Source organism: Ochotona princeps, chromosome 11 (genome assembly GCF_030435755.1).
Source record: "Ochotona princeps isolate mOchPri1 chromosome 11, mOchPri1.hap1, whole genome shotgun sequence".
In the NCBI taxonomy this organism is placed as follows: Eukaryota; Metazoa; Chordata; class Mammalia; order Lagomorpha; family Ochotonidae; genus Ochotona; species Ochotona princeps.
The window spans coordinates 47713039-47740887 of NC_080842.1; the positions used below are offsets into that span (position 1 = coordinate 47713039).

Below are 27849 nucleotides of genomic sequence, written 5' to 3' on the forward strand. Positions count from 1 at the left end.
TGTGATTCCACCTGTGAGTCTGGCCAACAGGGGCAGCAGAGGCAACTTTCTCCTGATTCCAGAACACGCGTAAGCGCTCTTGACCTGACACACTGCTGGGGAGAGACTTGCACGCCCGAATCACAGTATACTGTAAGCAGAAGCTGATTTAATCACAGGGAGCCTAGAAAATACCTACATCAGGAATCTGACATGGTTCCCTGAAAAAGGTAATTCTGAAAGCTAAATCTTTTTAAAAGCATTCAAAAAAATTATTGGCCTGGTGCGATGGCCTAGTGGCTGAATTCTCGCCTTGCACGTGCTGCATCCCATATGGGTGCTGTCTTGTGTTCTGGCAGCCCCACTTCCCATCCAACTCCCTGCTTGTGGCCTGAGAAAGCAGTCTAGGACAGCCCAAAGCCTTGGGACCCTGCACCCGTGTGGGAGACCTGAAAGAAACTCCTGGCTCCTGGCTTCAGATCAGCTCAGCTTGCGGCCACTTGGGGAGTGAACCAGCAGATGGAAGCTCTTTCTCTTTCTATCCTCTGTATTATCTGACTTTCCAATAAAAATAAATCTTTTTAAATTTTTTTCCATCTTATTTTGAAGGGGGATAGGGAGAGAGATCTTCCAGTCACTGGCTCACTCTCCCAAATGAACAGATTGGCTATGTCTAGCCAAAGCCAGGCCAGCTGCTCCATCTGGGACCCCCATGTGGGAAGGAGGACTCCATCTTAGGCATTCTAATATGGGATGTTGATATCCCAAGCATGGCTTAACACATGGCACCACAGTACCCACTTCTTTTATAATTATTTCAATTTATGCTATTTTTTAATGATACACAGGTTAGTTTTCTTTTTTCCCAGTATTTTCTTTATTTTTGATAATCTTTACATAATTAATTATGGCAAAAAGGTTCAAGGGCTACAGGAAAGTGATTAAGACTTTATTTCCACATTATTTTTTTCCCTGTATCTGGGGTAAAAGGGGAGGTAGAGGGAGAAGCCTCACCCAGTCTCCCACCCATCCCAGGTCCCCGATGTGGGGCATGCTCCGAGGGTCTTGCTTAAGTGGTTTTGATAGTTCAACAGTTCTGAATTGCTGCCAATCTCGCCACTCCAAGCATGATGAGGTCGCTGCAGAATCCGCTGATTGACATAGTCCATCTTAGAGTCTCCGTTTGCCCAGTTTTTCACTGCCAACATATGAATGGGGTAGTTGATTGATTTGTTCTGTCCTCTGTTGTGATGCCAGGTATCCACTGTAGGTTCTGATGGACTGCCATATTCTCCATGTGCAGCTGGTTATGCTCTCCACTGTTCTGTCTGAGCCTCTGAGGAGGCTCTGTTCTGGCACTTGCACTCCATGGCAGACCATGGGTTCTGAGTCTGGCAGTTTGATTGGGGAGATCCCCAAAGAAACTTTGTCTGAGGTGATCCCAGACCAGATTCTTGTGTGTCCTTGCAAGTACAGGGCCTGATAGGGGGTTATTTTTCATTCCCCAAATGCTGCAAAAGCCAAAGCCAGAACCTGTTAAGCCTCATGGGTGACAGGAAGGCAACCACTGGACTCATCACTACTGCCTCCCAGGGTCTGTATTAGCAGAAGGCTGAAGCGGTCCTGAGACCTGGGCTTTGAGTTCCCAAAAATTGGTAGTGTAAGGAAGAACGTAAGACTTTGGAATGTATTTATTTATTTATTTATTTATTTATTTATTTTTACAGATTTGCTTACTTCTTATTTGAAAGGCTGAGTTATAGAGAGAAGGAGAGACAAGAGGGAGAGATCTTCCATCTGCTGGTTCACTACCTAAATGACCACAACAGCCAGAACTGGGCTGGTCTGAAGCTGGGAGCCAGGAGCTTCCTCCAGGTCTCCCACATGGATGCAGAGACCTAGGGAATAGAGCCACCCTCCTCTACCTTCAAAGGTCAGTAGCAAGGAGCTGGATCAGAAGTAGAACATCTGGGACTTGAAATGGCATCTACACTATGCCACTGGTCCCAGAATGCGCATTACTTTCAATTGCATATTGAGGAGGATTCCAGGGATTGCCTGATCCTGTAAACACTTAAGCATTGTGGGGGTTTTTGTTTTGTTTTGTTTTGTTTTGAGTGAGCACCTTCTTCTCTCTCTTATATATGTGTATATATATGTACATATATAAGAAGTTACCTCTTTTTTAAAGATTTATGTATTTATTTGAAAGCAGAGCATGAGAGAGAGGAAGATAGGAAGAACATCTTCCTTTAAACCATGTACTACAAGTTTGAAATCACATCACATGAAGGGATGTGTTAAATAAGGGTATTCTTAGAAACACTGAAAAAAAATGGCCCTATCGTCAAGAATTACTTTGTTTGTATAAAGTGGATAAATATCAATTTATGATAGAGATTTAGGAGTATAGCGACACTGCCCCCTCTATCCTCCTGTCTGCCCATATTCCCCACCCACTTTCTTCCCTCCTTATTTTTTTCTTAATTTTTACAATGGCATATTTTCTCTTCACTTCACACAGCCATAGTCTTGTCAGACAAAAGTTTCCAGCATTAGTAAGCTGAAGATATCAACTGTGAAAAAAAAAAAAACACACACACCTGTTCCAGAATTCAGCACTTCATATGCAGTCTACACATATTTTTTTTTCTTTTTTATTTGAGAGACTGGGAGAGAGCCAGAGGGAGCACCCATCCACCGAGTCACTTTCCAAATGCCCAGGACAGTTTTGAGGCTGACCTGGGTCCAAAACCAAGAGCTGAGAGACTAACTCAGGCTTCCCACATGGACGGTAGGAGTCTGAGCTGCCACCTGCTGCTTCCCAGAGTCTGTCTGTGTTGGCAGAAAGCTGGCATCGGAAATGAAGCTGGGACTCCAAGCTAAACCCTCCAGCTATGGAATGCCAGCATCCCACCAGGCTGCTTAAACAGCAGACCAACATCCTACTTTACGGAATGCACATACTTGCTACCCTGAGTGAAGGTTGGTTGTCTGGCAGTTTGTGGTGTCTGGTGGCTGTGTCGGTGCGAGGGTAGGCAATGGAGAATGCAGAGGAGTCAGAACGGAGCAGAGGCACTCTAACCACAGTGGCCAGAATGCCTGAGAAGTTCACACACATCAGATGCTGAGATGACTTGGTTCTGAGAAAATCTGAACTTCTTAATATATACAGCTTAGCAATACGAAAATCCTGTGTAGGGCCTGGCTCAGTGGCGAAATAATCACTTTGTGCATGCCAGGTTCCCATATGGGTGCCAAGTTGTGTCTTGGCTGCACCACTTCCCGTCCAGCTCCCTGCTTGTGACCTGGGAAAACAGTCGAGGACAGCCCAAAGCCTTGGGACCCTGCACCCATGTGGAAGAGCTGGAAGAAGCTCCTGGTTTCAGCTTAGCCCATTCCAACTGTTGCGGCCATTTGGGGAGTGAGTCAGCAGATGGAAGATCTTTGTCTCTCCTACTCTCTGTATTATCTGCTTTTCCAATAAAAGTGAATCTTTAATAAATAAATAAAACCTTCAAAAGAAAAGAAAAGAAAGAGAGATGGAAGACAATTTGGGAATGAGTTTTGTGGCACAACAGCTTAAGCTTGGTTCTCTGCATCCCTTTTGGAGTACCTGGCTTGAGTCCTTGCTGCTCCACCCTTCTGATCCAACTTCCTGCTCATGTGCTTGAGTGGCAGCAGATAACAGCTAAGTACTTAGGTTTCTGCCACCCAGAAGGGAAAGTTGAATGGAGCTCCTGGCTCCTGGCTTTGAGCTGATGTAGCCCTGGTTGGTGAAGGAATTTTGGAAATGAACTAGTCAGTGCAAGATGAGTATCTTGCTTTCTTTCTCTTCAGTGAGCTCCCTGTCACTTTACATTTCAAATAAATAAATCTTTTTAAAAAGAGAGAAAATTTTGATCTAGCACTTTAAGAGGGAAACTTGACCATGGTTCCGCAAACCCCAGAGAAGTCCATATCATGTTATTATTATGAGTTGCACGTATAAGCCAAGGAATGTGAAAGATCACTGAAAAATTACTGGAAGCTAAAAAGAGACAGAGAAGGGTTTCTCTAAAGTTTTCAAAAGGAGAAAGAATGGCCTTGCCAACACCTTGATTCCAGAAAGCTTTGTAGCTTATAATCACCTTGCTCCAGCAACCCTAGGAAGCTAATACAGTTGCTTCTTTTCTGAAATTGGATGATGGTAGAATTCAGAGGTGCCTTCCAGTCTTAGTTTTAATTTGTGTTCATCCTATCTTTTTTCTTTTTCAATTTTATGGGAAAACAAAAGGTGACCAGAATTTCCTGCTTATTTTAAAATTCAAGGTTAGCAGATTGAGTCACAGCAAGTTAAAACCAAGTGCAGATGAAGGTGAATATGTCGTCTAATTTATTCCAAGAAAATAAAGCATTTGCTGTGCAGTGTGGCTGATCGCCAGGGAAGTTGTTGAGAAAACAATTGTAAGTACATTAAAAATGACATTTACAGAAGCACTTGTCAGATTATTTGTGGGATATATTTTAAATTAAATTTTCATTTCCAATCCCAATACCAAAGAGCATTGTTAATATTGTTGATGATATTAATTATGCAAAGTCGGTACAGGATGGCAGACCTGCAAATAAATTGACACTATAAACAGAAATGACTTACTGTGAGAAGTTTAAAAGGCTCTTGGAAATTCTGCTTCAAGTACTGGGAAACTATTGATGATTCAGAGAGGTTTCCAACACTTTATGCTTTGTTAAAATCATCTTCAAGGTGAAACTATCTCGTTTTTTTAAAAGACTTTTTTATTGGAAAAGTAGAGAAGGAGAGACAGAGAGAGAGGATTTTCCATCTGCTAGGACGCTCCCCAAATGGCCACAACGGCCAGAGCTGGACTGATCCAAAGCCAGAAGCCAGAAGCTTCTTCCAGGTCTTGTACATGGGTGCTGGGGCTCAAGGACTTGAGCCTTCCTCTACCACTTCCCCAGGCCATTAACTGGAGCACAAGTAGAGCAGCCTGAATTCAAACTTGCTCCCATATGGGATGCCGGCTCTGCAAGGCAGGAGACTAGTCTATTGAGCCACTGTGTTACCCTTGAAAATATTTATTTTTAAGAAAAAAATTTTCAGAAATATTTTTTAAGAAAAAAGTTATTTAAGAAAATAAGTATTTAGGGTCCGGCGGCGTGGCCTAGCAGCTAAAGTCCTCGCCTTGAATGCCCCGGGATCCCATATGGGTGCCAGTTCTAGTCCCGGCAGCTCCACTTCCCATCCAGCTCCCTGCTTGTGGCCTGGGAAAGCAGTCAAGGACGGCCCAATGCATTGGGACCCTGCACCCGTGTGGGAGAGCTGGAAGAGATTCCAGGTTCCCAGCATCGGATCGGCGCGTACCGGCACTGGTCGTTGCGGCTCACTTGGGGAGTGAATCACTGGATGGAAGACCTTCCTCTCTGTCTCTCCTCCTCTCTGTATATCTGACTTTCCAATAAAAATAAATAAATCTTTAAAAAAAAAAGTAAGTAAGTATTTATTAATTTGAAAGACAGAGTTACAGAGAGTGGTATAGTTGGAAGACTTCCATCTGGTGGTTCATTCCTCATGTGGCTGCAATGGCATGGGGGGACTGGGCCAAGCTAAAGTCAGGAGCCTGGAACTCCATCCACATGTGGGTACAGGGACCCAAGTACTCTGAGCATCTTCTGCTGCTTTCCCAGACACATTAGCAACAAGGTGGATCAGAAGTGGAACAGCAGAACTTGAACTCCTATTCCTATCTAGGATGCTGGCATTGCAGGTGGCCCCTTGAGCCCCTGCACAAGCCCCGCATGCTTCCTGCTGCTTCACCACATAAAACACCTGTTTTCTTCCATGCACTTGGAAGAATGCCCAAGTCAGATTGCTTTACACACATACAATTCTCTCTGTTCAACTGAAAAAAAGAAAGTACTAAAGGATAAACTGGCACCCAGAATAAGCAAGATCCAGATGAGTTAAACTTGCTGGTAAAATGCATTTATTTAAGAATGAAAGGGAAAGGGCCCGGCGGCGTGGTCTAGCAGCTAAAGTCCTCGCCTTGAAAGCCCCGGGATCCCATATGGGCGCCGGTTCTAATCCCGGCAGCTCCACTTCCCATCCAGCTCCCTGCTTGTGGCCTGGGAAAGCAGTTGAGGACGGCCCAATGCATTGGGACACTGCACCCGCGTGGGAGACCCGGAGGAGGTTCCAGGTTCCTGGCTTCGGACTGGCGCGCATCGGCCCGTTGCAGCTCACTTGGGGAGTGAATCATCGGACGGAAGATCTTCCTCTCTGTCTCTCCTCCTCTGTGTATATCTGGCTGTAATAAAATGAATAAATCTTTAAAAAAAAAAAAAAAAAAAAAAAAAGAATGAAAGGGAAAGACAGACAGGACAGTAACATGTCTTAACTTCTAAAAATATTCCTGCAAAGATACTGTCAGAATAATGTATTCTAACTCATCTCTTCCTGCTAGACAAGTTTGCTGAACATGTATTAAATATTAGGATCATGGCATTTTAGAAAAAAAGATTTATTTGCTTATTTGAATGGCAGACAGGGATCTGCCAACTGCTGGTTCACTCACAACAATATCTGGGTCTGGGCCAGGGCAAAGCAAGGAACCATCTTTTATGTCTCCTACATCGGTAGCAGGGGCCCAAGCACCTGAGCTATCCTCTTCTTTGTCTATTTGTTTGTTTTGTTAATTGTATAGATTATATTTTTGATAATTTTTACATATTTGATCAGGGTGCAAAGGGTCAAGGACTAAAGGAAAGTGGGTGAGACCATTGTTTTGACATTCTCCTTCTTCCTTCCTGTATCTGTGAGGAGTGGAGAGATAAGGGGAGAAGCCACACCCAACCTCCCAACCACCCCAGTGTTCCCAATGTGGGGCATGCTCCGAGGGTCCGCTGAGACATCCTCTAATGCTTTCCCAGGCACAGTAGCAGGGAGTTGAATTGGAAGTAGAGCAGTGTGGAATAAGTTTAAAAAAGAGAGAGAGAGTCAGATTGGGTATCTTTTGTTTATGGCTAAGAGGCCTACCTGGTATGTTAAGTCTGTTGGAGAGTGGAGGGCAAGGCCACAAGAATTTCAGTTGGGGCTGGTGCTGTAGCATTGCAGGTTCCTGTGAAACCAGCATCTCCACTTGTGATCCAGCTGCCTGCTAATGCACGTGGGACAGAAGGCTGTTGAGTGCTTGGGACTGTGCACCTATGCGAGAGACCTGGAAGAAGTTCCTGGCTCCTAGCTTCAGCCTGGCCCATCCTTGGCCATCGCAGCCATCCAAGCGGTGAACCAGCAATCGAAGATCTCTCTCATTCTGGCTTTCCCTTTCTCTTTGCAATTCCAAATAAGTTTTTTAAAGAATTTCAGTTGAGGAGTGGACATATAGTATAGTAGTTAAGATGCTACATTCCACATCACAGTACGTTGGTTCATTCCCAGCTCCAGCTCCTGATTTCAGCTTGTTGCTCAGGTAGACCCTGGGAGGCCACAGCTGATAGCTCAGGTAACTAGTTTCCTGCCTTACCTGTGAGACCTAGGTTGCTAGCCTCTGACTCCAACGTCAGTCTCAGCTCAGCCCCCGTTTTAACAGTATATACTACCCCATCACCACTGGAATGATTTCAGAAGCAATACATTTGAAAATATGGTGCTGGAGGGGCATTTGATGCAGCCAAAGATTCAGGTCACCTATATCCCATATCTGGAATGGGTCGCATGGAGGCACCATGCTGCTACACTGGGTTCAGGTACCACAGTTTGAACTGCCTCCACTATCCACTCAGAGCTCTCGTCACTCATGTTAAAACAGAGATACTGACAGCTCCTCAAGCCACTTATATCTGTCACTTGTGTGCAGAGACTGGTGCCCAGACATGGCTGACCCAGTTGTCAAGATAGCTAAGAATGTATATTATAGTCGTTTTCAGACTCCAGGCTAAGCTCCAAGGAGAGAGATGCCTGTCACTGAGCAAGATGGTCCCTTGCAATGGTGCATCTGTCCTGTGTTGTCTGCATGGCTGGTTGACTCCTGGTTCCTTGAGGAATAAGTCTTGAGACTGCGCTTGAGGCAACATTACAATCCCAACTGCTCCACTTCCAATCCAGCTGCCTGCTAATGCGCCTGAGATGATCAGATGATTTCCCAAGGGCTTGGAGCTGCCCACCCACCGAGTAGGTGACTGGAAAGTGTTCCTGGCTTCTGGTTTCAACCTAGCCTGCAGCTGACTGTCACAGCCATTTGAAGAGCAAACCAGTGGATGGGCAATCTCTCTTCTCTCTTTTTTATACTCTGCCTTTTAAATAGATGAAAACAAGAAGAGTCCACCACCAACTCCTGAAGCAAAATCATATGTGTGCTCCAATATTGGCTCCTGAATGCCACCCCAGGTAACTAAATCATGACTTTTGAGAAGAGTCTAGATCTTCAACATATGGATCCTTGCCCCAGCAAGTCTCACACACATTAAAGCTCAAAGAGAACCTTTGAGGTCTCTGATGAGCTCATGGTACTTTGAACTAATTACCGTGGAAACGCTGGTGGGCCCAAACCTGGTCATGCTGTAAAGCATTCAGTAACCACTACTTTGGTTCCTTACTTAGAACTCTTACTGAAATCAGTTCAATCCACTGGCAATTTGGTCCTATTCCTGGTTCTTTTTTTTTTTTTTTTTTTTTTTTTTTTTACAGTCGGTAAATACAGAGTTAACACCCCAGGGTACTTGAAAACATTTGTGGAAGATGGAATCAAAAGATAAGTTTAGAGGTGGATAATTAGCCTTGTGTTCAAGACTCCGGTTATTCTGGGTCTCCTGTTGACGTGCCTGGCTGGGTCCCTGGCTGCTGATCCCAGCTTCCTGCTAATGCGGAGCCTGGGAGGCAGCAGGTGAGGACACCACTGATCTGCTTCTGTGCCTGTATAGGAGCGCTGGATTGAGTGCTTAGCTGGTGTCTTCCTCCCTAGCCAGGAGCCGGGGCCTTTGGGGAGTGAACGAGCAGTAAGCAGATGGAAGCTCTCGTAATTTATTTCAAAAACAAAACAAATAGCAACCAAGAAACACAAAAAAAATCTGCAAGTTTATTTAATTAAAAAAAAAATCTTGAAACCCATGGGTGCTCTTTTTTTTATTATAATACACATTTCCTATGAAATTTGAGAGGACTCTTTGGATACATGGATTTCAAACTTTTTGGTTTGGCCCATAATAAGCTGGTCTGTCAGTTCCAGTGTTTTATAAACTTCCTGAAGCTCCCTCACAGTCAGGGCGGTGTTACTAACACAGTTTAGAAGCATGGTGGGAACTGGGTGATTTGCATTTTTGTCCAGCAGCTATGGCATCAAGCAGCTGAAGGGAATTTCTAGCCCAAACCTACCAGCTATTTATTTGGAAATAGCTCCCCCTTCCCAATCCGTGGCCCAAGCTGCTCTCATGGAAAACTAAGTGCATCTCACAACTGATGGAAAATCGCCACTTCCTGGTCCTGGGATGCATTCTTGACTAAGTGACCCTTTGGTGAGAAGACTGGCCATGCAGGGTCTGTTAGCCTGGGTGGGGTTGTAACTCTCCCAGTACAGGCACCACGGAGTGACGATCGGATAGATCTTAAAGGCATCTTCCATGTACTTTTCATTGGAGGACAGCAGAAGCTTAGCAGAACCAAAAATACTTTTCTTTGGATTGTTTAGCAGACTTTCATGCTTTTCATTCATTCTTTAGGAAATGAAAAGCTGAGGCCATGTAATCACAATTTCTTGGGATTCTGAAAACCTCTTCAAGAGGCACATTGATGGCTGTGAATGGAAACCCTGTTGCGGGCTTGGGATTGGCTTCCCCGGGGGATCCCCACACGGGTGTGCTCAGGCCTCTCCGTCTTCAAAGCCTTCCTTTGTGTCCCAGATACCCAGGCAGTCTGCCTCCAATCACGCCAGTGCTCCTGGGTTACTACTGCTGATGGTAAGATTTCTTCCCCTCTCTTTGGGAGTTGCGGGTAGAACGTCCTTAAAGCCTGTAGCATTACATCAACAGTTGAAACAATGATTAGAAGTTTGGGTTTTTTTGGGGGGTAAAGGTGAAAGACAGAATGCTTTAATGCTGTACTGCCAATGGGAGGGTTTTGCCTTTCTTGTTCAAGATTTACTAAAAATAATAATACATTTTTTAAAAGCCTATAACACAGACTATAAGGTAATAATAGTAGTAATAGCAGGAGGGATAAGCGGGGAGATTTGTGACCAGGTAAGTGTTTAACCTTAAGACACAGTGACCCACCTGTACCACGGCATGTACGGGGTTCAGTTCAGAAGTCGGATCCCTCTGCGTAGGTCACTAACATAGCTTCTTGCCCCTCTTTTCTTCACACTCGTCTCAGGAGCGTGCAGTTGTCAGCAGTCCTGAAGCACTTTCCAGGGACAGTGAGGGTAGAGAGGCATAGCGGGCTTGTGGCATACGCTCAAGTGTGTTCATCAACATCTCGCATGACAGCTGAGTGTAACGTCCGGGAACCTCACCCAGTGTCGCGTGTGAGGTGGGTGCCCACAGAAGCACAACAATGTCGAGAGCCCATGCTCTGTATCCTGGGAGATCTGGCTGTGGCTCCCCGAGGGGAAAGCAGGTGGCAGGTGAACCATCACCACTTGGTACCCCCACATCCTGTATTGGGCTCCGCTTTTGGTCCAGGCTCCTGCTAATGTGCACCCTGAGAGGCAGCAGGTGATGGCTCAAGTGCACGATTGGGCTCATCTCTCTGTCTTTCTCTCCTTCAAATAGATTGAGAATAAACACGTTACAGAAAGGTGGAGCTCAAACCCTTGCAAAGGTCAAAGTCAAAATTGTCAGGCAGGATCATCACAAAGTGGCAACCCCAACAAATGAAGCTTTTGGTGGGTCAGCCAATCACCCAATGGCTGGAAACAAGGAATGTGTCAACTGTGTGGAGCAAGAGGGACAGGGACCACACGGGTCACCCGGAATAGGAGTACTTTAGAACCGAGCCGTTCTCCCCAGCCATGTCTGGGAGGGTGCAGCCCTGGGTCATTAGAGTTTGTTGTTTAGATTTCGTTCCAGTGATTTTCTCGAAGTTCAGCATCAAGGAACCCCTCCAAGGGCCCAGCGCATTAGTCTAGCGGCTGAAATCCTCACCTTGCACGCACCAGTATCCCATATGGGCACTGGTTCCCATCCAGCTCCCTGCTTGTGGCCTGGGAAAGCAGTTGAGGACAGCCCAAGGCCTTGGGACCCTGTACCGGCGTGGGAGACCCGGAGGAAGTTCCTGGCTCCTTCCTGGCTCCTGGCACAGAACCGGCCGTTGCGCTCACTTGGGAAATGAATCATCGGATGAAAGATCTTCCTCTCTGTTTCTCTTCCTCTCTATATATCTGACTTTGTAATAAAAATAAATAAATCTTAAAAAAAAAAAAAGAATTTGTAACTCCCCAGCCACTCTAGGAAAAATGGATATTGTTCCAAGATTAAGAACCTGTCCTCATATTTGAGGATGTCCCAAGCCTAGAGGACTCAAATGGCCCATTTTTATGAATTCCATGTGTTGGAAGTTCTATTCTTGTGGACTTAATTCATATTAACTGAAGGACTAGAATTCATTTCCTCCATTGCATGAAGCCAAGTGCTGCGGCTATTTTCATGTGCAATGACAGCTACACACCACAAGGGGGCAGTCCACTCATTGAAATGAGAAAGACATTCATAATCTCATCAGTAATTTCTTTTCTAAAATCACATTTCAAATGAACTGCCATTTCAACAAAATTATTACTAGCGTTACAACCACATATCAGAACTGGTCCCTGTTCCTGCCTTCTGTTAGATAAACAATCAAGACACAGAAGAAAGGAAAATGAGGTGATCTGGGGGGTAATCCACAAAGTGAATTGGACCACGGCTGCATTCATTGTACAGAACAAGGGTAGAAGGAGTGACAAGCAGTAGGATACTTTTTAAAAAATATTTATTTTTTATTTTAAAGACAGAGAAGGGGAGATAGAGAGATCTTCCATCCACTGATTCACTCCCCAAATGGCCGCGATGGCCAGAGTGTGGCTGCTCTGAAGCTGGGAGCCCGGAGCTTCTTCTGGGTTTACAACATGAGTGCAGGGACCCAAGCACTTGGGCCATTCTCAGCTGCTTTCCCAGCTGTATTATCCAGAAGCTGGGTCAGAAGTGCAACAGTCGGGACTTGAACCAGTGCCCGTATGGCACCACCACAGAGGCTTAACTTACTATGCTGCAGCACCGCCATCCTATGAAATTATAAGGCTCACTCTGTGGGCCAAAGGGATTAAGTAGCCACTAACAACTCCTCCGTGGAAAAGGGGAAATTAAATAACTAAAGGTACCACTTAAATAACTAAAGATGCCACTTCTATTGGCATCCCATTTTGGAGTGCCTGTTTGGTTGGAGGCCCAACTGCTCCATTTCCTGTCAAACTCCTTGTTAACGCACCTGGGAAAGCAGCAGAGGATGGTCCAAGTACTTGGGCCCCTGCCAGCTATAAGGGAGATCTGGACTCAGTTAGGCCAGGCTGGAATTCCAGCAGTTTTCCAAGCATTTGAGCTGTCTTCTGCTGCTTTCTCAGGCAGATTTAGTGGGGAGCTGGTTAAAGAAAGTAACATCGAGGACTCAATCAGTGCTTATATAGAATGACGGCATAGCAGGCAGTGGCTTAACCTGATGTGCCATAATGCCAGCCCCTCCATGAACTTTTAAAGTGCCTTTGTATATGGTAGAAAGGTTTTTTTTTTTTTTTTTTTTTATTGGAAAGCCAGATATACAGAGAGGAGGAGAGACAGAGGGGAAGATCTTCCGTCCGATGTTTCACTCCCCAAGTGAGCCGCAACAGGCCGGTACGCGCCAATCCGAAGCTGGGAACCTGGAACCTCTTCCGGGTCTCCCACACAGGTGCAGGGTCCCAATGCATTGGGCCGTCCTCGACTGCTTTCCCAGGCCACAAGCAGGGAGCTGGATGGGAAGTGGAGCTGCCGGGATTAGAACCGGCACCCATATGGGATCCCGGGGCATTCAAAGTGAGGACTTTAGCTGCTAGGCCACGCCGCCGGGCCCTAGAAAGTTTTTTTTTTAAACAAAACTCTGAATTGTTAATGTTTGAGGCATCACACAGAAATACAGTCAGGTCAGATCTGTATGGTTTTCTGCAATGTAGAACATTTATTGTATATTCCTGGAGTTTTACCAAGAATAAGGCATTTTGCTTTTTTTTTTTTAATATTTATCTTTATTGGAAAGGCAGATCTTCAGAGAGAAGGAGAGACAGAGAGATCTTCCATCCACTGGTTCATTCCCCAAATGGCCACAACAACTATAGCTGAGTCAATCCAAAGCCAGGAGCCTGGAGCTTCTTCCGAGACTCCCTCAGGGGTGCAGGGTCCCAAGGCTTTGGGCCGTCCTCGACTGCTTTCCCAGGCCACAAGCAGGGAGCTGGAAGGGACGTGGAGCAGCCAGAATACGAACCAGTGCCTGTATGGGATCCCAGCTTGTGCAAAGGCGAGGATTTAGCCACTATGCCACTGTGCTAGACTGCCTGAGCAGGGCCTTCCTTAGGTTCTGGGTTAACGAGAAAGTCCACAGCAAACACGTGGAACATTCCAGCATGAGAACGAGCATGCGATGTGCACGCGATGAGTGACAGCTCCCATTACCACAACCTGCTCCTCTCAGCTGTCCTGTGGGCTAGAGTTGTCTTGTCCTCATGGCCAGGTCTTAGCACACAGTGGCCAGACAGAAATTAAGTTCAGGGTCACACAGCCGAGATGTCAGTGTGTCCTCTTCCAGGGCAGGGTTCGAGCCACTGTTTATGAAAAGTAGCAACAGTAGCATCATGAATGGAGGCCTGGGCTGGGGGTGAATCCTTAGAAAATGTAAGAGTGAACAAGCAACCCAGCTTCCCAGCCCATTGTTCCCTTCTGCTTTCTGGTGCTGGCCTCCAAACCTCATGGACCACAGGCGTTCCTTCAGTGCATCAAAACAGAAGAGAAGTTCCTGGCCTTCACTGTGCGGAAGAATGCTCTGGCGAGTTTTTAGAAGTTTGAAGCTGGGGCTGGTGCATTGGCCAACTGGCTATTCCTCCACTTTCAAGCTCTGGGATCCCATATTAGTGCTGGTCCATGTCCATGGGTGGGGCCGTAGGCTCCAGGTTTCAGGCTGATCAAGCTCTAGCCATTTGGGGAGTGACCCAATGGATAGATCTCTCTTCCTGTATCTCTCCCCCTCTTTCTCTGTAATGTTGCCTTTTAAATGAACAAATTATCTTACAAAAAAAACCACACACACACATTAACCAAGACATTTTACTCATCAAGCTATTGGATATTGCCTTGGCTCTGAATTCATCTATGAGAAGAGGCACATCACACTGTGAGGCACATCCTGCATGTCACCCTCAAACATGCAGGTCTGTGACAGGTCACCCAGCCTGCTCCTCAGTCCTCATCCCCAAATGCAGTGGGCAGTGGGATCAGAAACGCTGTGTGGAGCCTGGGCTGGTAGGTCCTGTGTAGAACTGCCTCAGCGGCCAAGCCTCTTGGTACCCTGGCGGGTGCTGCCCTGGACTGACGGCTTCCTTGGCAAGCTGGTGCCGCAGACAGTGAACCCCCCTCCTGGCGGTTCCCAACTTCTGCTGTAAGTTTTCGGAGTTGGTTTCCGTGGGCAGAAGACAAGCTGTGTCACCGTTCGAACATTCATGCTTCCCCGCTCCCTTCTTTGCCACGCTGCAGCAGGAAAATTGCACTGTTGGAAGGGCTGGATGTGTTTGCGTGAGCCCTGCCCGGGCTCGGCCGTGTGGGTCCTCTCGCCCGTGGCTGGGTAGCTCCCGCCTCACCCGGGGGCTCTGAAATGTGGCTCCATCTTGGGCTTCACCTTTGTCCGAGTGCAGAGACAAATGGAATCAGCTCCAGATATCTTTCCTTAGTAAAAGGTCTTGGTCTTCACAGAGTGGAGGGTACAAGCACAGAAGAACAAAAGGTTTAGGCGAAGAACAATGGATTCTGTCCATTAGGGCGAGGTAAAGCTGAAAGCCAACGAACGCTTTCCATAGGAAGATGGACGGTGGTGGAGGGGGGCAGGCGCGCAGGAGCCCAGCACGCAGTGGGTACCACTCATCATGCGGAGGGACAGTTAAGAGCACGTGCACCTGCTGAGAAAGCACAGCACAAAAGCCTGCTCCTGGCCCATCCCCGGACCACGAGTTACCCAATTCCTAGCAAGAGCTCACATTTCTGCCCAGCAGGAGTGAGGGCCTGGGGCGCACCACACTCCTCCCTGGGCATCCTTCCCGGGGCCTCACCGCGGGCAAGGAGCTTCGCTCTCCTAGCTCGGTTGGAGAAAGGCAAAGCAGGCATACCTAAAACAGGGAAAGACGGGACATGTCCACTCAGAGAATGTCACTTTTCTACACCTGGCATCTCGTGTGTGTGTGTGTGTGTGTGTGTGTGTGTGTGTGTGCTCGCGCTCGTGGATGCGCGCTTCCTTCCCCGTTCGCCCCACCCCCACCCCCGCACAGGCGGGGCGAGGAGTATATGAGAGAGATGGCTGTGCTGATCACATCATTTGTAGTGATTTATTAGTTAAGAACTAAGGCATCATGGGTGGGAGTGATTACCACTGTGTAATCACACCCCTAGGGTGAGACTACACCACACACAGCCCAATTCCCCCTACGGGTATGATTAACTCATAAAACCCTGCTTCCCAGAACTGCCAGTCAGCCTCTGAAAGAAACACTGGGCCAGTCCAGTCTGTTCCCTAGCGTGTGAGTGTGGCTGAGGCCAGGACAAACAAATTAAAAAAAAAAAAAAAAATTCCCCCGAAAGAGCCTGCTGCTTCCTGCTAAACATGGCTTCCTCTGTTGCACTTTGGGGTCAACCCCTCCTGCTTCCAAGTCCACAAGGACCCTGAGTGAGGAGGCAAGGAGGCAAGAGGTCCTAGCGTTGCTGACTCTCTTCCTTGCATATCGTCACAAAGCTTTATATCTCGTTAGGACTGGCATGCTGGCTTGATGGACTTAAAAGAATGATGAAGTACAGTCATGCAGCGGTGGATTGAATGGAAAGGTGGAAATCTACCATTCATTCTTTAAACTTAACGTGGTTGATAACGGCGTCCTATGCAAATGCGGGACAGATGTGCAGGCGCCTTTAAAATAACTTTTCTTGCAAGCAACTTTGCTTTCTCTTGCTTTTCTTTGCTCTGCCCACCAGCAACCTCAATCATCTCCTTTGCTTCAGTCATTCTACTAAAAGACTTCTGCCTGTTCTTTGACCTACCTGCTTTTCACCGTGGGCCTCAAGGCTGTATGCCTCAGGCAAACTAAGCACAGCCATTCACCCCGCTCCCTCCACCTGCAAACCCGAAGGAGCTCCACACCAGGTCCCAGGTCTGAGACCCACTGGTTACACCCTGGCGACATTGGAGCCCCTTCATCTCTAGGCCAAGAGCCGGAGTACGACTCTACGTTTTGCTGTACGTAATGTCAATGGGGGAAGCTGTAGTGCCCAGCACACAGACCAAGGACTTAGAAGGAGTTGTTGTTCTTGTATCTAAGTGATTTTCAAAGTATTTGGATTCTCACTGAGGTCTGTGCAGACAAAATGCGCGGATGACCTCAGCCATGGTCCCTTGTCGGCCACACCACACTGACCACCTCCAAAGGCCTCCACTCCGCTCGGTGTCCCACCTGATTCTTCACATTGCTCTAAAATCGCTCCCCAAAAGGTAGCCTTTTATTGTTATTGTTATTATGTTTTTTATCAAGTATCTGGGGCCTAATGGCTGCCACAAAGCTCTGCTCCACAGCGGAACAGGGACAACGTGGAGGACGCGAAGAGTCGCCAGAGGGCGCGCTGCGCCCCTCGCTGCGCACGTAATGGATGGAGGCAGCCGAAAAAAAGATAATTAGTTTTATGTATATAATATTTGATCATGAAAATATCCGTTGCCTTATTTTGGTATAGGGGATCTGTAATATATGTTAAGGTAGCTAATTTTTTTCTTTTATTATCTCTTTGCAAGGCTGCAGCCCGACCCATCCGAAATTACCGGAGCATCAGCTGAAAATGTAGACAATGTTAGCAATGTGAAATCTAATTTTTCTGTGCAAAACCTAATTAGCCATTTTAAAAAAAGGTTAACGCCAGCGCCTGAGACGGTTTTTGTTTAATAATCCTATTACTGACGGCTCATCATGTATAAAATGGTGCAGGAGGATGCAAAATTTCCACTTGTTTATAAGTGTAGCGCCGAGAAATGTCTAAAATAATCGAGAGCGGCGGAGGCAGGTCGGAGCCGTGCGGACGCGCGCCGCCCACGTAAGTAGCCGGCGCGGCTGCTCGGGTTCTGGTCCCGACCCGGCAGGGATTTGCCACTAAAAGGGCCTCGGACATTTTGTTTGTTAGGGATTGTCTGTGGTTTTCAGAGTGGAATCGCCTCTGGGGGTGGGTGTCATCTGGGTTTGGAGGTGGGTGGTGTTGGGGGGAAGGGTTCCTACCTCGCTGCGGTATTAACTGGGCTGCCTACGGCCACTCTCGGACCCCCAGCGAATGCCGGGCCTCCGGCCAGCTGCGCCCGGGGTGCCCCGGAGGGTCGGCGGCTGAGAGGCTGTGATCCCTACCCGCGCCCCCCACCCCGGGCTCCCCTAGCCGGTGGGGCGGGGGCAGGGTCCCTGCCGCCAGAGCTGGGTCTCCAGGGAGGGAACCCTGCACCCAGAGCCCTCAGTGGAAGAGGCAAGGGCGCCCAGCCAAAAGCCTGCGGGGCGCAGCCCGCCAGCACCCCCCCATCCCCCCCGACGGGGGCAGAGTGGGAACATTCTGGAAACAGTTGGCCCGTCTGGGAAAGTGTGATGGTTAGGAAGGAGAGCTGGGGGGGGGGGGCGGAGATGGAATGGGGCAGGGCGCCTGGCGGGCGGCTCTAAGAACTTGAGGGGCTTTGGCTGCGGCGCCCAGGATGGAGACAAGGAGGGCCCCGAGGGCGAAGGCGCGCCGGGCGCCGGGGAGTGCGGCGGGATGGCGCGGGGTGCACGGGAGCGCCCAGAGTCCCCGCCGCCTTCCCGGCCGACGCCCGGCGCCCATGCCCCGGGGGGCGGGCGAGCGCGACCCCAGCGGCGACCCCGCGCCGCAGCCCGGCCCGGGCGATTACTAAGGAGACGCGGCCTCCCTCGCCGCCGTCCCCGCGCGCCGTTTGAAAACGGATCCATCAGCGGGTACCGGGCGCTTCTAGGGATCGTTCTGAAGGGACTTGTGGGAAAGGACAAAGACGGACGGCCCCATTCAGCCGGCCAGTCAAAAGCTCTAAATGGGGACATCAAAAGGCGCCCCAACCAGGAAAACGGATCCAATCGCCAGAGAAAAGAACCTGGTTTCTTTTCTTGGCTGCAACACGGCTGAAAAGCAAATAGGCAAAGAATGCAGAGGCGGCAGAAAAGGGGGGGGGGGAATAAAGAAACAATCTCATGAATGCATTTTCTTGAGCTCGAAATAACAAGCAGTGACCACTTCCTAAAGCGCCGTTGGGGGTCGGGGCGCGGGACTCGCACCCAGCGCGCGCCCGGAGGCTCCTGGGCGCTCCCATTTGTGCGGGACCTCCTTTTATTACCTAAAGAAAAGAAGGGGGATAAAAGAAAAAGGATTAAAAAAAAAGCAAAAAAAACCAGGGCCCCAAGAAAGCAGGTGGCAGAGCGAGGCCCCGGCTCTCCGTTGGCTTTTCCGCGTGCGGCCTCTGCTACCCAGCACCTGTGCCGGCATCCTTTGGCCGGCCAGGTAGTCAGGGCGTGGTTGGCTTTGAGGTTTCTGTCGGTGTAGAAGGAACAGGGCTGCGGAGCCGGGATAGCTTTCCTGCTCCCAAGTTCGCGCTCTTCGGCCCCGGATCCTTGAGCGTGGGAGTTACTGCTGTGTGTAGCCAAGTTTATTTGTTTGGTCAGCGAGGGCAAGGGAGGGAATGGCCGTCGCCTCCCTGGGACCACTGGCCGGGTTGCCGGCTGCGGAGAGGGGGAAGCCCGCCGGGGGGCGTCCGCACCGAAGGCCGCGCACGGGTAACGAGGGTGCTGTCCCTGGGCCACGGGAAGGCTGGCTTAGGTCCCAGCGTGTGTTCTGTGAACTTGTGACAGGTTATTAGCAACGGAGAGGGCACCGGGGTCAGGCAGATGCAGCACGCTCCGGGCCCAGCGCAGCCCGCGTGTGCACGCGCAGTGGGGGCTGACCCCCGGCGGCCCTCAGCCCGCTGGACGCGGCCACTGGAAGGGTTTCCGCACCAGGCTCAGCGGGCGCAGCGGGCACAGCGGGCGCAGAGGCCAGGGGGAGAGAGAACACGCTCTTGGTCCGGGGAGCCTGCGGGGCTCTGGGTTCTCCTGTGGTCGGGTTCCGCCCTAGACCCCAAGCCTCTGCCCTGGGAAAATAAATGGGGAGTGGTGGTGCATATGTTTTAAAAGAACAGAAATGTCCAAAACTCTCAGAGAGGAGAAAATCGGCCCGAGGTCCCATAATCCCCACACTGGTGCTCAAACGGACTCTGCACGTTAGGAAAACCTGCTGTGGACAGACGAGTATAGGCTTTATTAAGCTTCCGGGTTCACTTAAATACAGTGAGCTGGAGTAACCGGGGTGCAAGGTGCCACATTTCCGCTAGGGGATTTGGGGGGACCCACTTTACTCCGAGTTGATGTGCTTGTGGTGGGGGTTAACCGCCCCCCTCCTTTTGTTCACGGATGAGGAATGTCCATCGTGGCAGCAGCCGAGCAACGGGGGGAAATTAATTACAGCCAATTAATAATTAATCCCCTTTAAACAGCTTTATTATCTCTCCGAACGACAGGGATTTGTCTGATAACCCCCCGAAGACCAAATGTCAAGTTTAACCAAATAGTTATTGCTTTATCAACCGGAGTCTGCAAATAAATTAATCAAAAGCAAATCTGTCCTTTGTGCGGCTCATTTGCTGGTAATGGATGGATATGAAGATTCGCCGATATTATTGTCTGTCATTCAATCTAACAAAGTGAACATTTATTGCATATATATTAAAAATTATCCCGGAATCGAGTGGCGCCGCATTGCATTTATTGGAGTCTTCCCAGGGGTGAGGTCCCCTCGGATGAGGGCGCGCAGGGAAAAGAGAAAGTGCGGGAGCGCCAGTCCCAAATCTCTTTAAGTCTCTGCATCCGCCTTGGCCCCCTCCCCGAGGCGTCCCGCCTCCCTCCAACCCTGGACCCCCGCCCCGCATCCCCCTGCCTCTGCCCTGAGTTGCGGAGCGTGGGGCGCCAGGCTGCTGTCAACACAACAGCCCTGGAGCCCCTGAGCGCTCACTTGCGAGGAGCCTGGCCCTGGGAAATTTGGGGAGGGGGTGTGATTGGAGAGAGAGAGAAAAACGGGAGGGGGACAGTTCCTCTTTGTCTTCTCTGGGGTGACATCATTTTCTAATTAGGCATAAAATTGTCTTCATACACTGGTATTGCGGCCTTCATAAACATCGTCATTATGGTTCATAAGGACGCCCTTGTGGGGAGCCCGGCCCGAAATAGAAACAGCTGGGGCGGGAGAGGCCTGGAGTCCGGGAGGCCTTGCTTTGTCCTCCCCTGGGAGAAGATGGATGGCCAGTGTCACGCAGATGATGACTTGGGACTATTACATTGTTGGGGGGTGGGGGAGAGGAGGCTCTTTAGCAGCCCCTGGAGCTGGTGGAAAATTCTAGAGACAAGCAGGAGGGTCCTGGGTGGGAGGGGCCAGGCAGCCGGGTTCGCGGGGCCAGGTTGGAGATGGGGGAAGTAACAGGCCGGTGGAGGAGAGAGGGCGCGCAGCTGCGGAGCGCCTCCCGGGCACCCTGACTTAGGCGCAGGGAGTACCTGGTCTCCCCTGACCTCTCATGCCAGGCTGAGGACCAAGTAGGGCCAGGAAAATGAGGCGGAGCCGGCAGCGAATCTGGAGCTGTGGGAGTCTGTGCCAGGCTGGGAGACAATTGTTTCCATTATTCCAGCCCGGTCTCTCTCCAGGTCCTGGGGACGCGGCGCTAACTGGATGGAGATGGATGGAGGCGCCCAGAGCTCCCCCAGCCCCGGCGTCGTGTCAGACCCAGGGTAATTACTGTCCCGCCAGGGTGGACACACTGCCCGCCATTCTAACCCCGGCGTGCGGGCCCACTGGCTTACCCGCGCCGACTGGGAGATCCTCTCTCGCGTCTTTATAATAACCCGGCTTGACATAAGTAACTCCCGTGTGCTTGTCTAACATCTGTTTGACCTCCTGAACCCGCAAAAAAGAAGTCTTTTCTCCATTTAGCTAAACCGTGCTTTTGCTTTAGGAGAAAGAAAAACTTGTAAAACTGAGGTTCTAGCTCCTTTGGGTGCTGGTGGAGCGTCGCAACATCTTGTGTTTGCAAAGACGGTTTTCATTCGGTTTCTAAGACAGCGGTGCCAGTGCATGGTGCTCCAGAGGGTGCTCTGGTCTTCAAAAACCTTGTCCCCCGCCCCTCCCCTGGGCAGTCTTTTGCGGTTAGGTGGCAGAGGTAGTGGAGGAGAGCGGAAAGAGGCTCTCTGAGCTCCTTCTCCTCATTCCAGTAGTCTTGAGGGTTGCTACTGGGGGCCAGGCCAGAAAGCTAGCCCAAGCCAGGGCAACCTGGCATCCTCCTGGAGTGCAATCATTGACTGGATCTGAGGGAAGAGGGACAAGGTTGGGGGTAATGCCACGCTGGTGCCACACCCTGAGGCACCAGGTGCCAAGATGGAGGGCAACACGGTGGTATGAAGGAGGAGAACCGGCCTGATCAGCTCTTGCAGGGTGCGGTGCGCTGCAGGTGGCAGAGCCCACTGTACTATTTGAGCCTTCTTCTGGGTGGGCAGTGAGGAGTAGCTAGCGTTACCTGGCCACTGCCACAAGTCAGAGGTCAGAAGAGAACGCATCAAGCCAGGTGTGAAGGCACAGCAAGCCTGTATCTGCAACTAGGTTTGGCCTCCTGCCTGTCCTGGATGACCCATCTGCAGGGGAATCTGTGAGGAGCTGAGGCTGGGCCTTGCCTGCTGGAAGAGCTGGTGAGGGTGTGTCCTGGGACCTGCTTTTCCCTTGTTTCATTCTAGAAGTGCTGATTGGAGAAGGGAGACTGGCTTAGCAGCAGTATCAGAATAGAACAGAACAAAAGGAGTCAGTTTTTCTTTTGCTATATTTTCTCACCATTAAGAAAAAGAGAAGGACTGTTCAATGCCCAAGAATCTGGAGTGTGGTTTCCCAGGTCACTGTCCATGGTGTTGGGGGCAGGTGCAAACTGCCAATGTCCCTTTGATTATTATCGCTGGTGCCATCCTCCCTTGAGGAGCCATTAGTCATTCCTTAAGTAATTCCACAAATGCTTTGTCAGGAGACAATGCCATATGAGCTACAAAACCACTGCCCTCAAGGAACATGGTTCTCTTGGAAGATAAGTCAGATGTAGTGGGACCCGTAGGTGATTCTGACTGTGGGACCACAGGACTCAGGCTCAGCCTACATGTACACCTCTGAGCTTGGAATCCCAGGGTGGGGGACTATGGGTGTGGAATACTCACACAATCAGAAACTTATTATTGCTCGTGTAAAGTTAGTTATTTTATTTAATCTTCCTGAACTTGTTTTCCCCCTGAACACTGTTTTTTTCTATTCACACGAAAAAAAGTAGCAGCTCACAGCAGTAGCAAGCATCAAGGCAGTTGAAGTAACAGACAAGGAGCCCGGATTGCTCTCTGTAGAAGAAAGGTTCAAGATAACTATGTGGGTGTTGGTTCTCTTGGCTCTGCAGGAACTGGAGGATGCTGGGTTTGAGGGCAGCAGGTGTGCACACTGGCAAGACATCCCATGTGGCTGTGCTGCTGTCAGGATAAAACATTTGCTCCTAGGTACTATGGAGCAGTGTCCCAGCCAGTTCTCGCAAACACACTGAGAAAGGCTTGTTTCCTCCAGTCTCATTGAATTTTAACGTCTTAGGCTGCTTGGAAATTTCCTTGAAAATAAGATTTCTTATTGGTTGATGGGGGGGGAAGGTGAGGAAAGTGAAATTCTTTTGAAGTCTTTTGGCTGCTCTTTTCTTCTGCTGAAGAAATGTATGTTTCAATTACTAGCAGGAAAAATAAAGTGAACTCCAAACTTTGCTTGTCAGGATGCATGCTTGCTAGGAATCTCCTTAGGGAGGTGAAGCGAATGTTAAAAGTGAATTTACTTGCTGAACCAAGAGGAAGAAAAACAATAAAGGACTTTGGTTCTTTACTGGAAACTTTGGAAAATGAGAAACATGGTAGGAACCCCAAGACGAACAGGTCCGCCTCTCCCCTCTGCTCTGATGTCCCCAAGGAGGCTCCTGCAGCTCAGCCACTCTCTGTGCATCCCCGTGTGGCCTGTGGAAATCTTCCAGCAGGTTCTCCGTTAAGGGAGCTGCCTTGTCTTTTCATTCCCTTAACTTTTGTGTTAAATGTTAACAACCTGATGCTATCTATTATGGTGCCATTATCGCAGAATGTTGACCTAACTGGTTCTTTTATCTCTATTATGGGGCTGCCGGCACTTGCAGATATATGCATTTTTGATATTAAATTCTTTCCCTCCTGAAGCCCATGCTCTTGTTGACTTTCATCGACCCCCCTGACCTGGTCCCCAATACTTTTCCATATTTAATACTGAAGCATTTTTCTCAACGTCCCCCTTGGCTTTGTTGCCTTCCGTTTGACGGCTGTTCTTAATGGCCTATGCTGTTTGCTCTGTTCTTGAACTTGGTGGGGTCACACATTCTTCAACAGTGATGTGCTCCGAATGTCCACCCGTGCTGTCCAGCGCAGTTGCCCTGTGTCACAAGCTCTGCCCTTTTCTCCACCCCTAACTACCAGCCGCTGGTAATCCCTTAAACAAACACCTTTCCTCCTGGCTGGCCCCTGACCCCCCCCCCCCCTTGCTGACCTGATGCATCCCAGCTCTTCTCCTTGGAGCGCCTGCCTTGTCCAGCGCCCCCTGGGCCAAAGGCCAGAGTCCGGGCAGGACTGACCAGCTGCTTGAGGTGGCCACAAAAGACACCCAAAGACAACTTCAGCTTGGAGCCTGCCAGTTGAATGTATTCATTTATCCCACCCTCCCCCCCAACCTCTGCCCACCCCTAGGCCCATCCACAAACTCAGTCTACTGACTGGCTTGAGACAAGACAAAAGGAAAGATATCGGGGGAGGGTAGGGGGTGGAGGGTAGCATGTGAGGCCCATCTCGCACCAGAAATCTCAGCTTCCTTCTTGGGGGCGTCTGTTCAGTCTCACAACACTTACAAGACCAATTTCCAGAATTGAAGTTGCCTGGTGTTTTGATTCTTCCTTTGCCTCTGCATTTGTGCCCTGAAGGTCCCTTCCAAATGGATACTAATTGTGGGGGCTGCACACTGCTGGCTGCTCCAATGCCCCAGGGCCCTGAAGGACCTGCTTCTCAAAGCCTTAATTGACAAGGACCTGTCTGTATTTAGGAGCAGCTGGTCCTGAGCGTTGGCACATCAGTGCAATCTTAACACAGCATCCCTAGCCCGGAGGAGGATGAGGGTAAATGTGGTTACAATGAAGGAAGATTTATAGCCAGTCCCCTTGGGTAATAGGACAGAAGACAGCTCCCAAGATTTTCCCCTACTGGGGACTTGGGGGGTGCTTCATTCGTCAGCTCCTGGGCCTGGTACCCGGCTGGGAGGCCTGCCCAAGCTGTTATTACCACTGGGGGAGGGGATGAGGCCTTAGCACGATCAGGCAGGTGACAATATTCCTCTGTCGTGTGTTGCCTCACCCCCGCCCCTCAAACTAGACTGAGATTCGGGCAGGCCGTCACAGCCTTCCTTCCGCGGGTTTCGGCGCCGATGTCTGATGTCTCCGCCTGGGTCTGGCTCTGGGTTAATGGTGGCGCCGCCGGGAAAGGAGACGACAGTGTGCTCTGGCTGCCCTACCCGGGGACAGTGAGGCGTTCAGTGGTCGCTCAGGCTCCGTTTAGGGCGTTTTCCAGTCCAGAACAGCCGGTGGCTTGGGGGCAATGGCGTAGACTGTGCTCTCCATTTGGTGCGCTGCAGCAGGCGCGCCTAACTCTCCACTTCCCAACTTGGAGCTGCGAGTGCCTGGGCAAAACCGGCTCGCTTCGGAGCCCCGACCCATTCAGTCGGTTACAAAGAAGGTTGATGTGTTGAAGAGGAACCCGGTTTTGTTGGGATGTGTGGGAAATACTTTGATGTGAGCCTGGTTCGCACGTGTGAACAGGGATAAAGGGTTTGGGTATCTTCATTGCGATTTGAAGTTTTAAAAGCAAAATCCCCTAACTTTTTGCCCGTTTTTCTCCACTTTTTCTCTTTCTTTGTTTATTCCTTCAGGAACAATGCCAACATTGAAGCCCTCGGTTGGAGTCTGCACAGTTGGAGATCTTTGGTGCTGTTTGAGACATCTCTGGATTTCATCAATCAAACTGACTGCAATTTTCCATAAAAACCCTGAATTTGGGTCAGAAAGTGGGCAAAGTAGATAAAGATCCTTCGAGCTGTCTTATAAGATGATAAATAGATATCCTTTCAGGCCGACAATGCGAAAGTGCAGTTTTGTGATTGCCTTCCGTGGGCTCTGAATGCAGTGAGTCTAAACGATTTCTCCGTGTTTTCCCATGGGTTAGGCAGGGGTCTTTACATACTTGTCAATAGTAGCCTGACCTCTTTCCCCCACTGAGTTGCTAAGTGTGTTAATAGCTTGGGTATCCACACCCCAGTCCCATAGTGGTGTGTGTATTTCCCCCAAAACACACAAGAGAGAATTTGTGGTTCAAATCCATAGAACATGGATTGGATCTAGATGATTCCTTGCAACTCAGCTGGTTCCTGGAGCTTCTGGGTCTGGCTAAAAATTCCATTTTCTTTGTGGTGGCTCCTGAGGCACTTCTGACACCACTTTGGACACCACGCGGGGATGTAGCCACCACAACAACCATAGCACCCACTGGCACAGTGTCCTTCTTATTCTTGAACTTGACAAATGGTCTTTTGTACAAGGTGAATAAAAGAAAATCCTAAAAGAAACAGCAGTAAGAATCCTCACCCCAACGATATTAACCCACTCCTTCCAAAAACCTTGCAAAATGTTCTCTGGGACAATTGCTTAGTGGTTTAGCCTGTTCCTCTTCATTATTAGAAAATGATATAACCTGTTTGTTCTGTGTAAGTTGTGTCACTCTCCAGTCACTGTCCCCCCCCCCCCATAGCCTCTACCTCCTTTGCTGGATCTTCTTGATCCTTCTCAAGTGTGTTTTCATGGTGATGATCCTGCCTCTGAATAGTTTTAGTTCCCCAGGTAGTGATGAAAGTTCTTGAAGATTGCTTGTTCTTCATGGAGATCTCATGCTTGCCCTTCTTGGCTATTTATGAGTTAGTTCTCTGATGTGTTTTCATGGGCTCACACTGTGGCAGCACGCACAATGATGCAGTGCATACATTTAGTCTTCTCCATGTATGCATCATCCATACCTGGCACCTGCACAGCCTCTCTTTTGTGTGCTTTCCTTTTCCAAACTTGGCAAATACGGTGTGTGTTACAAAGCATGGATGGTTCAGTGGGAGTTCATTACTGTTATTAACTTACTGGCTTTATTAGTTTTGAATGAGGCACATAGCTGTGGCTACAGTTATTTAAGCACCCTTTATTAGTTCAAATCATTTGCAACTTTTTTGAAATATACTCACCAAATAAGATTTTAAATAGCAATTGGAGATTTAGAAAAATAACCCCACCTCTCTTCATTTGTCTTCGATAAATCTTGTTAAGTACTAAGCATTTGGACCTAATGTAAAGCTGTCTCAATGACCTTTTATGTCTTTCAATGTTGTTTTATTATCACTTTTACATTGTATATGGTGAGCAATCTACTAAGAGATGGTTAGTTTTAAAAGTATGTCTGGATTTTAACATGATTACTACAAATAGCAAATTCAGAAAAGAGAGAAAACCTAATTATTTATCATAATTACTTATCTAAAACAAAATATTTGAATGTGTTTAGCATTTTCCCTATTATCTTCTTTTTCTTTTCAAGTAGAGTAGAAGAAAGTGAAAGTTGAAATTCCAACCAGGATAAATCATGAAAGTGTATCTTAAGTCATTATATAAATAAGTGGGGGTCATTTTACCCAGGCTGTTTCAGCAGCCCAACTATCATTGTAGATGACATAACAGATGTATAATAGAAATTATTCAGCTTCTAGTTTAGATTTTAGCATGTTCTGGGGCATCCTGTAAAGGCCTTTTGATAGCCATCATTATTGGTGAGAGCAGAGACTCTATTAATACACAGTAAAATACTAAGCACCTATATTGTTCACACTCTTTCTATAAATATAGTACAGAGGTCAAATACTGCAGCACAAACTTAAAGCTTCAGAATTGAAGCTATATTCTAGAAACATACGTTTGAGTTAGAGCCAGAGAGAAGGTAACTTGAACTTTTGCCAAGTTACTGTCTCCCTTAGCCATCAGCAGGGAAGTTGAGCAGAGATGGGATGTCTCAGTGAAATTTTCCATTTTCCAGATGAGAAAGCCAAGCCTGCAAAGGGAAAATGGCGGCACGAGACCCATGGCAGTACTTCTGGTGCAACTGGGGGCCTTACACTCCTGCCCTTACACCCTCAGGCTCACAACTGTTCAGTTTTCTTTCTCATATCCACCCAAGGTGGGGGGTGGAGAAAGAATAAAGAAAGGAAGTTCAAGCAATACCCAAGGCATCTAAAGCCGGGCTCTGTAGGGACTCCTGGGCTCACAGATCCTTTGATGAGGCAATGCCGGCCCAGGGCAGAGAGACCCATGCCGACAGCCCACTTGGAGTTCTCTTTCCATGGAAAACTCTTGCTCTG

At 48.7% G+C, this 27849-nt stretch overlaps 1 long non-coding RNA gene across 1 annotated transcript; it reads left to right on the forward strand.

The window, feature by feature from the left end:
• The first annotated feature begins 27 nt into the window (after nt 1-27).
• On the forward strand, nt 28-26034 carry LOC131481400 (uncharacterized). Its single transcript, XR_009246301.1, has 4 exons — nt 28-69; nt 4256-4336; nt 17018-17313; nt 25333-26034. It is a non-coding gene; the product is annotated as an uncharacterized LOC131481400 (long non-coding RNA).
• The last annotated feature ends 1815 nt before the right edge of the window (nt 26035-27849 follow it).